Here is a 14,231-nt window from a genome sequence, read left to right on the forward strand (position 1 = left end):
TACGATCCATTTTGAACTTGAATTTAAAAAATTGCTCAGATTTGCTTTTTGTCTAACATCATTTCTATAGTCTAAGATAAATATAAAATAAACAGCAAGTAATGGTTGCTCAGAGTCGGACACGACTGAGCAACTTCACTTTCAATTTTCACTTTCACGCATTGGAGAAGGAAACGGCAAACCACCCCAGTGTTCTTGCCTGGAGAATCCCAGGGATGGGGCAGGCCTGGTGGGCTACCGTCTGTGGGGTCGCACGGAGTCAGACACGACTGAAGAGACTTAGCAATAAGTCATTAGAAAAAAACATAAAGCAAGAAATGCACATTAAAATAATGTATAACATAACCAAATTTATTTAAGAATGTACTCCAATATCAAACAGCAAATTTCAACAATGCAAAACCACAATTACTTTTGCACCAACTTAATAAATTGGTAAATCTATAAGTAGATATAAAAAACAGTCAAATGTTCAAATAAAAAATAATCAGGGACCCCTGGGTAATGGTTATACTTGATAATGATTCACTGAGTTGTACACTTAACACTTTTTGAACTTTTCTGTTTGTAAGATGTTTACTGACAAGTGTTTGTTCAAACAATTATTTTCCACAAGACAATGAACTTCATATAAAATAATGAAGAGACTGTCTTTAAAAAAATAGTTAAATGGTACAAGAATAAAAACATTAAGAGTCACAAAAAGGGAAAACACAATCAAAGATCTGGTTGAAAAATCAGAGTAAAAGTGTGCTTTTCAAGATCAGATGAAGTTGTAACTTGAAGACTTTGTTAATACACATGGCAACATTTCCAGAGAAGATTCTACAAATGAAAAGGAGAGTATACAGTTTCTAAGTCAGGTGTGTTTATAAATGGAATAAAACACAAATAAAACAAAAGATACATCAAAGTACGTTTTTAAAGTCATATAGAACAATCAGGAAAAATAAACAGTTTAAGATAATAAAAAGTTTAAAAATAATAGTAATCAAAAATAGTAAAATGAGCATTCATTAATTCAAGAATTTATAGCCAGATAATAAGACTGAATAAAGAAACAAAATAAGATACATTTATAAGATTACTAATTCTTAATACAGACAAAGGTTCAAAGGTTATACCAGTTATATTCTAATCACATAAATTGGGAGGTGCTAAGGGGCTTACCCTGGTGGCTCAGATGGTAAAGCGTCTGACTGCAACGCAGGAGACCCAGGTTCAATCCCTGGGTCAGGAAGATCCCCTGAAGAAGGAAATGGCAACCCATTCCAGTACTCTTACCTGGAAAATTCCATGGACTGAGGAGCCTGGTAGGCTACAGTCCATGGGGTCACAAAGAGTCAGACACAATTGAGCGACTTCACTTTCACTATATCAACACGAGACATAATAAGTTTAAAATAAACAATATTATTTGCTTTAAGGAGGATCACTATTTAATGATAAAATACAGTACTAAACTGGTATGCACTAATAATCTCAAAATATTTAGAGCAAAATTTTTTAGAATTTACAAAGAAATTTACAAATCCACCTCTATGGAGGGAGATTTTAAAATGTCTTTTATTTATTGATAGTCCAAGCAGACAGAAAAAATTAACAAATGTAGAAGGGTAAAATGATTATCAAGCTTAATCTAACAGACATATTTAAATCAGAGAATATATATTCTTCTCAAGCACATATGGAATATTTATAAAAACTGACCACCTACTAGGCCATAAAAAATAAGTCTCAACAAATACCAAAAAGTAGAATCACAGAGACCACATCCTTTTACAACATTGCAAATATGTGTAAGAATTTAATAACAAAAGATAAATAAGGAATTACTGGCCCAGAAGAAGCACTATAAACCAGAGGAATCAGCCTGAGATCCCATGACCTAACTGAAATACAATCTAAAATGCACCAAACTTCCAACAGGCAAAGAAAAAAATAACCATGCACCACTACTCCCAGGGAAGGCAACTGAGGAGGATGATGTTCCACTTGGCTAACAGTCATATATTGTCAATTAATATTTAATAGATGAATAAATTGAAGTTTAGGATAGTGAGTTTTAGAGCCAGGATTTGAACCCAGTTTGTTTATTTATTGAACCCATAAATTTAATTACTATTTTGAACTCTGTTGTTTATTCACGAAGTCGTGTCTGACTCTTTGTGACCTCATGGACCACAGCATTCCAGGCTTCCCTGTCCTCCATTATCTCCCAGAGTTTGCTCAAGTTTATGTCCATTGAGTCAGTGATGCTATCTTACCATCTCATCCTCTGCCACCCTCTTCTCCTTTTCCCTTCAATGTTTCCCAGCATTTGAACTCTGTAGTGAGACTTTTTAAAATAAAAGTTGAATGAGTGAATAACAGGTTACTGGCCTTGCTAGAGTAGCAAATCAGTAGAAGTGAAAGCAAATGAACAGAACAGTTACATTTTTGATGTGTGTTACTGTAACTTTGTTGTCCTTTGATAATACATAGTCCATTCTTAAGGGAATTGCTTTAACATAGGTGACTACCATCTAGACTGTCATAAAAGATTACCCATAAGTTTATACTTATTTTCAACAAAAAGAAAGTTATGCAACAACCCAGATCATAATATGCTTTAAAAAATACTTTCTTCCCCCTAGAATTTCTTCTCTCCCTGCTAAAAAATTAAAAAAAATAAAAAAAATTTACAGATGTTGGGAAGCCTTCAATTTGGAGAACACAAAAGAAAAGAAATTTCCTTGAAATTTTTCACTATTATAAACACCCAAACTCACAGGAAGGAAAAAAAAAAACAAAGAGAAGTTTCCAATAAAAATTACTATTGAAAGTTTCTTCTTCCACATGTCTTTTCTTCAAACTTTTTAGAACAGCACTAAAGTTAATTGAATGTTCCTGATAACATAGCAGACCTCTTTAAAAGAGAGGGTAAAAGAACTACATAAAATTATGAACTTCTTTGTCCAACTGTGTATTGTGATAGAAGGAAATTTCTGTAAGAAATCTATTTCTTTCCAGGTAATACTTCTAGGCATTATTTCCAGGCATTAAGACATTTACCTGAGATTCTCTTTAGTCAGTGTTTGATCTTCATAAGTGCTATTAATAACACCATTTTAGAGAGTAAATATAGGTTTCATACAATAAGTCAGAAATTATAAATCTTTCATTTTTTTTTTGAGGTAGATGATTTTTAAACTCTTTATTGAATTTGTTACAACATTGCTTCCATTCCATGTCTTGGTGCCTTGGTCGTGAGGCATGAAGGATCTCAGTTCCCTAACCAGGGATTGAACCCTCACCCCCTGCCCTCTGCATAAGGTGAAGTCTCAACCACTGGACTGCCAGGAAAGTTCCTCAGGAAACTCTTTGAGAAATTACTGTTAGTTTTCTGAGAAATATAAAATATCTTTAAGCTGATGAGAATTTTCTTCAAAAGAAACCATGTCAATGCACTGTTCACATTCCTATGCATTAATACTCAAGCAAGCAAATGTTAGCTTTTAGAAATCTTTAGTCTTTTCCCTTAAGCCAAATTTAACCTCATATGACTAATCATAAAGCAGCTTTATTAACTCATATAACTGAACAAACTCAAACATTAAAATACAGTGTAAATGGACTTTCTTGCTCCACTTTACATCTCTTATGAGAAAAACTTTACATGAAACAATTTATGTGAGAAGGTTCTATATATTGTTCAGAGTACAAAGGATCATAATCCATGGCACATATTTATAAATATATATCTCACCACAATTTTACACCACACACAAAAATTAACTCCAAAATGAATTAAAGACTTGGATGTAAGGCCAGAAACCATAAAACTCGTAGAAGAAAACACAAGTAGTAGTCTGACACCAGTCTTGGCTATGACTTTTTAAATTTGACACTAAAAACAAAGGCAACAAAAGGCAACAAGTAGGACTACATCAAACTAAAATGTTTCCAGCACAGCAAAGGAAACCATCAACAAAATGAAAATGTGATCTAGTAAATGGGAGAAAATATTTACATATCATATGTCTGGTATGAGGTTAATATTCAAAATATATAAAGTACTTGAATAACTCAGCAAAAAGAAAGAAAATTGATTAAAAAATAGGCAGAGGATCTGAATAGATGTTTTCCAAAGACATACAAATGGCCAATAAGTACCGAAAAGATGCTCAACATCACCAATCATTCAGTTCAGTTCAGTCGCTCAGTCGTGTCCGACTCTTTGCGACCCCATGAATCGCAGCACGCCAGGCCCCCCTGTCCATCACCAACTCCCGGAGTCTACCCATCATTAGGGAAATGCAAACCAAAACCACTATGAAACATCACCTCATATTTGTTAACATGGTTATCATCGATAAGACAAGAAATATCAATTGCTGCTGCAGATGTGGAAATGCATACTGGTATGGCCACTATGGAAAGCAATCGGAGAAGGCAATGGCAACCCACTCCAGTACTCTTGCCTGGCAAATCCCATGGATGGAGGAGCCTGGTAGACTGCAGTCCATGGGGTCGCTAAGAGTCAGACACGACTGAGCAACTTCACTTTCACTTTTCACTTTCATGCATTGGAGAAGGAAATGGCAACCCACTCCAGTGTTCTTGCCTGGAGAATCCCAGGCGTGGGGGATCCTGGTGGGCTGCCGTCTATGGGGTCACACACAGTCGGACACGACTGACGTGACTTAGCAGCAGCAGCAGAAAAATATTAAAAATATAACTACTATATAATTTAGCAATTATACTTCTACACATGTATTCAAAGAATTAGACGATGAATAAATAAGTAAAGAAGATTTACCAATGAATAAATGAATAAAGATGTGGTATATTAAGTAATAGAATATTATTTAGCCATAAAAAGAATGAAATCTTGCCATGTGCAACCACATGGATAGACCTAGAGGGTGTCATGTTAAGTGAAATAAGTCAGAAAGAGAAAGACAAATACCATATGATTTCATTTACATGGGGAATCCAAAAACAAGAAAAAAAGCCACACCACACCAAGCTCACAGATACAGAGAACAGATCGTTGGTTAACAGAAGTGTGGGCACAGGATGGGCCAAATGAGTGATGGAGTCAAGAGATATAAACTACCTGTAACAAAACAAATACTTCACAGAGGAGTAATACATGGCACGGTGTCTATAGTTAATATTGTACTGCATATGTGAAAGTTGCAAAGAGACTAGATCTTAAAAGTTCTCATCATACACACACAAAACTCTATGATTATGTACGGTAATAGACGTTAACTAGACTTATTGTGGTGACCATTCTGCAATACATTCAAATATCAAATCATGTTGTACACCTGAATAATGTTGTACAATAGTTGTGTTTCAAGTTGAAAAAGTAATCATTCACAATTATTTCGAGGAGTACTTTTCAAATACTACCCAGGAAGACACTGCTGAAGGAAAAAATTAAATTTTCATATATCTTATCTTCTGAAAGATTTCATAAGTTTTCCTATTAAAATACAGACATATTGATGACATAAGAATATGCTTAAATACAATATAAAGATGGGCTACAGATTCAAAACTATATTTCAATCCCAGCACTGCCATTTATTAAATATATGAACTTGAGGTGCATGATTTATTTCATCCTCTTAGTTTCCTATATGTAAAACAGATACAACATCTACTAAACAGTACTGTATGTTGTAACAGACATGGTGAACAGAGCTAAGCATATTAAATGTTATGCATCTATAACAAATAGTAGGTACTAATATTATGTTAACATTCTCAATGATACCTAATAATGTTACAGAATCAAAACTACATGCTCTAAGCTTTAAAATTTAACCATTGAATGGACACTATAAATGCTTGATCAGGTTAGAAAATCAAGCTATAGGAAAATAAATTCTAATAGGCAGGGTAGAAAAACAAGAATAGAAAACTTTGGAGTCAGTTAAGCTTTGCTGCCAATATCTGCTGGTTCATAGCAAAAGCAAGAGAATTACAGAAAAATATGTTCTTTACTGACTACACTAGAGTCTTGACTGTGTGGATCACAGCAAACTGTGGAAAATTCTTAAAGAAATGGGAATACCAGACCGCCTTACTTGTCTCCTGAGAAATTTATATGCAGGTCAAGAACCAACAGTTAGAACCGAACATGGAACAACAGACCGATTCCAAATTGGAAAAGGAGTACAATGAGGCTGTATCTTGTCACCCTACTTATTTAACTTATATGCAGAGTACATCATGCAAAATGCCAGGCTGGATGAATCACAAGTTGGAATCAAGACTGCTGGGAGAAATATCAACAACCTCAGATAGGTGGTTATCATCTGATACCACCCTAATGGCAGAAAGTGAAGAGGAACTAAACAGCCATTTGATGAAGGTAAAAGAGAGTGAAAACTGTGGCTTAAAATTCAACATTTAAAAAAACTAAGATCATGGCATCCAATCCCATCACTTCTTGGCAAATAAATGGGGACAAAATGGAAAGAATGGCAGATTTTATTTTCTTTGGCTCCAAAATCACTGAGGACAGTGACTGCAGCCATGAAATTAAAACATGCTTGCTCCTTGGAAGGAAAGCTATGACGTATCTAAATAGCATATTAAAAAGTAAACACATTACTTTGCAACAAAGGTCCATGTAGTCAAAGCTATGGTTTTTCCAGTAGTCATGTACAGATGTGAGGGTTGGATCATAAAGAAGGTTGAGCACAGAACTGACACTTTCGAACTGTGGTACTAGAGAAGACTCTTGAGAGTTCCTTAAACAGCAAGGAGACCAAACTAGTCAATCCTAAGGGAAATCAACCCTGAACATTCATTGGAAAGCCTGCTGCTGAAGCTCCAATACTTTGGCCACCTGATGAGGAGAGTCAACTCACTGGAAAAGACCCTGATGCTTGGAAAGATTGAGGGCAGGAGGAGAAGGGGAAGACAGAGGATGGCATCTGGCAAGCCGCTGGATAGCATCACAGACTCAATGGACGTGAGTTTGAGCAAGCTCTGGGGAGATGGTGACGGACAGAGAAGCCTGGCATGCTATAAGTCATAGGATTACACAGAGTCAGATACGAATTAGCAACTAGAACAACAACATAAAGTAAATTACCAGGTGAGATCATTTTCCCTCCTGTAAGGGTTTAAAGGTAAAAATCCCTGTGCCTCTGACAAAGAAACTCAATTCTAACTAAATCCTTTCACTAAATGTAACTAGTGCTTATGATGGTGCCACCAGTTACCAATTATGAAACAATATGAGATAGGCATTATTGAAACCATTTAAGAAGTTAGAAAAGTGAGAACTAAAGAAGTTAAATAATTTGCCCAAGGTCAAAACTAGTTAAGTGATAGAATCAGGGCTCAAACTTGTTTAACTTTAGAGCACTCTAGTGCTCTTATCTCTATCTTTACTGCCTTCATCTCATCTTCCGTCACCCCTATTTTGACAGAAAGAATCAAGAAAACCACAGGCAGGCTTCTTAACAGCCTGAACAATTTACAGGACAGTCTCTGGTTAGAACAAGATTTTCCTTTCTTAACATCCATTACAAATTTCAGCTTTTTACTCATATATTAGGTAATTTATTATAATATAAATATCTAGGCTCCAAGTACTATTTTCTAAATAACTAGCTGTATGATATTAGGCAAGCCACAATCTTTTTAAACCAGTTTCCCCATCCAAAGAAGGGGTGAAATTACTGAAAATACAGGCTGTGAGCGGATTAAGTATCATTTGCGTATAAACTAACGGTCCAAAGAATTTAAATAACTTTTCCTTCCTATGCAGTCTGCTTCCAAATGAATCAAGAATATTATAAACACAAACAAAACCATCAAACACAAATATATACAAAAACAATATAAATGGACTAAATGGGTAACATTTCATTTTCTTACAAAATGGAAAATAAGATTAATTTAATAACCTTACCAATTCAGTATGTAAACTCTTTCATCAATATAATTTCTAATTCTGCTGGCTTTCTTTCTATATCACATGACAAGCTATGTTCTTTATAAAATAACTAATGTAGCATATGCCAAACTCCTTTTATTCCAGAATTTCAATTTATAACTAGTCACCCTCTAAAACTTACTCTCTATTTTTAAAGCATCCTTTCTACATCCTCAAATTTTTCCTTTAATAATCTACAACTTCTGTGTTAATACTTTTAACACGTTCCCTCCACTGGTCATTTAACAGTTGCTGAGGAAGCAGACTGTGGCTCAGATCATGAATTGCTTATTGCCAAATTCAGACTTAAATTGAAGAAAGTAGGGAAAACCACTAGTCCATTCAGGTATGACCTAGATCAAATCTCTTATGAGTATACAGTGGAAGTGACAAATAGATTTAAGGGACTAGACCTGATAGACAGAGTGCCTGATGAACTATGGACAGAGGTTCGTGACATTGTACAGGAGACAGGGATCAAGAAAATCCCCATGGAAAAGAAATGCAAAAAAGCAAAATGGCTGTCTGAGGAGGCCTTACAGATAGCTGGGAAGAGAAGAGAAGCGAAAAGCAAAGGAGAAAAGGAAAGATATTCCCATCTGAATGCAGAGTTCCATAGAATAGCAAGGAGAGATAAGAAAGCCTTCCTCAGCGATCAGTGCAAAGAAACAGAGGAAAACAACAGATTGGGAAAGATCAGAGATCTCTTCAAGAAAATTAGAGATACCGAGGGAACATTTCATGCAAAGATAGGCTCGATAAAGGACAGAAATGGTATGGACCTAACAGAAGCAGAAGATATTAAGAAGTGGCAAGATACACAGAACAACTGTACAAAAAAGATCTTCATGACCCAGATAATCACGATGGTGTGATCACTCACCTAGAGCCAGACATTCTGGAATGTGAAGTCAAGTGGGCCTTAGAAAGCATCACTACGAACAAAGCTAGTGTAGGTGATGGAATTCCAGTTGAGCTATTTCAAATCCTCAAAGGTGATGCTGTGAAAGTGCTGCACTTGATATGCCAGCAAATTTGGAAAACTCAGCAGTGGCCACAGGACTGGAAAAGGTCAGTCTTCATTCCAATCCCAAAGAAAGGCAATGCCAAAGAATGCTGAAACTACCACACGATTGCACTCATCTCACATGCTACTAAGTAATGCTCAAAATTCTCCAAGCCAGGCTTCAGCAATACGTGAACCGTGAACTTCCAGATGTTCAAGCTGGTTTTAGAAAAGGCAGAGGAAGCAGAGATCAAATTGCCAATATCCGCTGGATCATTGAAAAAGCAAGAGAGTTCCAGAAAAACATCTATTTCTGCTTTATTGACTATGCCAAAGCCTTTGACTGTGTGGATCACAATAAACTGTGGAAAGTTCTGAAAGAGATGGAAATACCAGACCATCTGACCTGTCTCTTGAGAAACCTGTATGCAGGTCAGGAAGCAACAGTTAGAACTGGACATGGAACAACAGACTGGTTCCAAATAGGAAAAGGAGTACGTCAAGGCTGTATATTGTCACCCTGCTTATTTAACTTATATGTGGAGTACATCATGAGAAACGCTGGGCTGGAAGAAACACAAGCTGGAATCAAGATTGCCGGGAGAAATATCAATAACCTCAGATATGCGGATGATACCACCCTTATGGGAGAAAGTGAAGAACTAAAGAGCCTCTTGATGAAGGTGAAAGAGGAGAGTGAAAAAGTTGCCTTAAAGCTCAACGTTCAGAAAACTAAGATCATGGCATCTGGTCCCATCACTTCATGGGAAACAGATGGGGAAACAGTGGAAACAGTGTCAGACTTTATTTTTTGGGGCTCCAGAATCTCTGCTGATGGTGACTGCAGCCATGAAATTAAAAGATGCTTACTCCTTGGAAGGAAGGTTTTGGCCAACCTAGATAGCATATTTAAAAGCAGAGACATTACTTTGCCAACAAAAGTCTGTCTAGTCAAGGCTATGGTTTTTCCAGTGGTCATGTATGGATGTGAGAGTTGAACGGTGAAGAAAGCTGAGCACCGCAGAATTGATGCTTTTGAACTGTGGTGTTGGAGAAGACTCCTGAGAGTCCCTTGGACTGCAAGGAGATCCAGTCAATCCATCCTAAAAGAGATCAATCCTGGGTGTTCATTGGAAGGTCTGATGTTGAAGCTGAAACTCCAATACTTTGGCCACCTCATGCGAAGGGTTGACTCACTGGAAAAGACCCTAATGCTGGGTAGGATTGGGGGCGGGAGGAGAAGGGGACAACAGAGGATGAGATGGTTGGATGGCATCACCGACTCGATGGACATGGGTTTGGGTAGACTCCGGGAGTTGGTGATGGGACAGAGAGGCCTGGCGTGCTGCAATTCATGGGGTCGCAAAGAGTCGGACATGACTGAGCAACTGAACTGAACTGAGGAAGCAGTGGGTTTCATCTTCTACTAGAGTAATGCTTCCAAAGCAGGTCTGCAAAATATTTGATCTTCAAGATCTTAATAAATACTCAACCAAAAAGGATGCATGGTCAGTTAACTTTAAGAAATACGGTTTAAGCAATTTTCCTAGCTTAGACCACTTAATATGTTAATGTGCATAGTCAATCTCTAAGTAGCATACAACAAGCAGTTTTCCTCAGACTCACAGATCTCCACTTCCCCACCTATTCCCATCTTCAGGGCAGTTTGTGAAATGCTACCCTGGGAAATGCAAGGCCTGAAGGATATGAATCATATTAAATCAGCAGAGATCACCTCCAGTTTTAAAAGCCTAAACACCAGAACTATGGTGAGGCTCTTCAAACCAACCCAAGGTATAAAGCGCTTCTAAGAAACTTAGCTTATAACAGCTGATGTGGAGGTACCTTATCTTGTTTGAAAATATATCCATTAATCTTGTGATACTTGGTACTCAAATTCAAGGCTAGCAAATGATGACTGCTTATAATCTGAACTTTTTCCAAAATATAATGAACATTTAAAGCTCTAAATGTTCAGTTTTATTGAGCAAACTATTCTATCCTGATAACATTTGAGACTTGAGAGTTACCCTTAACTCGAAAAAAATTTTTAATCCCAGAGAAAATTCAAGGTAAGACAAACTTTAACCATATGAATTTTACTACTTAATGCTTATTCATTGTAAAATCAAAGAAGTCTCAAATTAAACATTCACATCTAGGAGTGGCATAATTTGTGATTTTTGTATACAAACTCAAAAGTTCCAGAAAATGTCCTGTAGACATTTAGGGCTTGGACAATATTTACCCCTAAATTTTATATCCCTTATTTCAGTGTTATGCCTAAAGCGATACCTTTTCAATGTATCTTCAGATAAGCAGGTACTTACAAATGACATCTTTTCTTCTATACTTACACGTATATGTGCTAAAACAGGTGTTTTTCCTATACACCAATAAATAAATCCTTCCACAGAAGTAGTGCAAGTTACAATCAAGAAGACATTTTTCAGAAAGTTTTGCTATGCTGAAAATATACAGAAGGTTAATGTAAAATATTGAAAACTTGGTGAATTAAAAATTAAGGATTAAATATGAAAATATGGAACAAAAAAGTAAAATTTTTAAATTCTATTAATTAAATTTTTGTTGCATCTCACACTGACACTTTACCTTCTCCATAACTAGCATATTGCACCTAACTTGATAAGTGCATAATTAATTATACATTGTGTGTGTAGACACACACATAACTTACCATTTCAAAAGTAAAGTTTATAAAATACATAACCCAATCTATAATGGCATTATCCTGGCTGACTAAAGTCCTTTATTAGGTCTTTTTCTTTCACAATTTGAATGTGGGTCTTCATGGTTGATCATTTACAGTGATATACTAACAAGTTTTGCATAGCAATAATCAACACTTCTCTATAGGAGTGGCTCTCCACTAGGGCCAATTTTACCCTCCTTTGGCCACTCGATGTGAAGAATCAACTCAATGAAAAAGACACAATACTGGGGTAGTTTGAGGGCAAGAGCAGAAGGGGGCGAGGGAGGATGAGATGGTGAAGGACAGGGGAGACTGGCATGCTGCAATTCATGGGATTACAAAGAGTTGGACATGACTTAGCGACTGAACAACAACAACAAAGGTTTATCTAGCAATGCAGAGACATTTTTGGTTGTCACGACAGAGATGAGGTGCTACTAGCATCTAGAAGATCGAGACCAGGCATGCTGTTACACAATCTATAATGCACAAGATAGCCCCCAAAACAAAGAATTATCCTGCCCAAAATGTCAAGAGTGCAAGTGCCAAGATTGAGAAACTCTGCTCTATATAGTAACATAGTGTGCCCGTTCTAAAGGAGCCATGTTCACACCATTATACAAAAAATACTCCAAATAAAAAGACCCATCTCCTTCTTATTCAAGGCTGCTATATTTAAGACTATAGCCGAATTATGAACATTTATAGCATAATACTTGAAATAAGTTGAGCCAATTAAGGCACCTGCAAGTTAGGAATCTTCGAGTGAGAAAATATCTAAAGTTAGTCACCAATCCTTATGTCTATACATTGCTAGTCATTTTGTACAAAGCTTATTCTCCAGTAAAATTCTTCAGCAACAACTCATGAGAACAACAGTCTCTGAGGTTTTTTACACATCAATAAAGACTTTTCAGGGCTTTCAAACTTGAAAGTCATTTTGCTAGATGTAAATCCACACATTACCCCTTGGCTCACATTTTCTTTCCTTAAGTGTCTTAAATATGTTATTCCATTTCTTCTAGCATTGTTGTTAAAAAGTCTGATAACAATCTTTTCTTTCCTTTAAAAATAATTTAGTCTTTGGGCCTGGCGTTCAAAAGATTTTTTTCTTTAAAGCTCATTAATTTTACTATAATTTCTTATCAGTTGTCATTGTTCTCCGACAATATTTGTGGGTAATACTATACAGTGTATCCCTTCACTAAGCAATTTCTTTTTTTTTTTTTTTAGGAACTTTTGTTGAATAACACTTTTCAGTATTTGTTCCATTTCCTTGCTTTGGTTTTCTTCTACGGGGACTTGCATTATTCATAACATTTATCTTTGTTTTTAGCATCTGTTGCTTCCCCTTGAATCTTTTATCGCTTTCTCTCATCTCCTTTTTAATTAATTTTTCTTCACCTATTCTATCTGTTTACAGATTACCTGTAATATTTATTTACTCTTGAATTTCTTCTAGATCAAAGATCATTTCTGATATTTGCTACTTTTTCTTGAGTTCTATCACCTAATTTGACCTTTTTTTAATTTCATGTTTTTATATGTTTTTATTTCATATGTCACATCATTTTCCAAATTTATTTCCACTCGTTTTGAAACAGTATATTATTCATCTGTTTTAGGGACATGTCTTCCGTTCAACTTCCATTCACTCTCTTTTAGAAGTCATTTACTCCTTATTCTCTTTCTCCTTTATAATGACTTTGTTTGGATTTTTCTTCTATCATTTTCTATCACTAATTTCTAAATGAAATGCCCTTTCCTGAACTTTTAGAAGTTCAGCAGAACTTTCCTAATATCTTGAAGCTCATTTAGTTGTTTTTATATCCAAAAAGCAATTTGTTTGCCGAGATCTCCTGACTGGGTCCTCCTCCACTTTTATCTGAATCTTACCCTTTCACCGCTATTCTGCTCCACCTGGACTTTATTCCAGCAATTTTCTCTCAGGGCGCATTTGTCCTGGAAGGGTGCTTTGGCTGTAGTTTTGAAAATTCATAATGCCTAGATGATCCAACCCCATCAACTTTCCCAAGTATCATTTGCACCCAATCTGGTTTCACTTTCTCTTCTCTGTGTATTTAATGAGCCACTGTATTTAAAAGTACTTAGAGAATACTTTGGTTTATAGATTATTTAAGGGTTTTTCTATTTTCTCGTCTGCCACGTGCTCCTCATAGATTGCTCAGATGTTGTAGCTGGGACTTGCCCCCAGCCTCTTTTATTTAGGGCTAATGGTAATATCTTTCTGATGTAGCAACAACTTTATTATGCTCTGGGTGTTAAAGTATGGAATAGCTTGAATAAATATTCTGATTGAAATATTGGATGTGATTTTCCAATAAAAACCCCAAGACATCATAAATAGAAAAATTAATAAAAAGATAAATTGCTGTTTTAGTCACTAGCAAATAAATATAATACAAACCTCCATCTTCAGGATAAAACTTAGCATCTGGCATGCCTAAATTTTATTTTATTTTATTTTTTAATAAATTTATTTATTTTAGTTGGGGGCTAATTACTTTACAGTATTGTAGTGGTTTTTGCCATACATTGACATG

At 35.9% G+C, this 14,231-nt stretch overlaps 1 protein-coding gene across 4 annotated transcripts in view; it reads right to left on the reverse strand.

Annotated features, from left to right (window-relative positions):
* The window catches only part of ARID2 (AT-rich interaction domain 2), a 195,377-nt gene that overhangs the window by 119,168 nt on the left and 61,978 nt on the right, over positions 1-14,231 (reverse strand). For 2 of the 4 annotated variants that reach the window (XM_081483140.1, XM_081483141.1), the window contains one exon: positions 11,312-11,421. The exons of the other annotated variants lie outside the window; for them this stretch is intronic. The gene's annotated coding sequence lies outside the window, so the exon portion shown is untranslated. The remainder of the gene's footprint in view (positions 1-11,311; positions 11,422-14,231) is intronic. 4 annotated transcript variants of the gene reach the window in all.

Source organism: Giraffa tippelskirchi, chromosome 4 (assembly GCF_054371585.1).
Source record: "Giraffa tippelskirchi isolate mGirTip1 chromosome 4, T2T-mGirTip1v1.2.pri, whole genome shotgun sequence".
Lineage (NCBI taxonomy): Eukaryota > Metazoa > Chordata > Mammalia > Artiodactyla > Giraffidae > Giraffa > Giraffa tippelskirchi.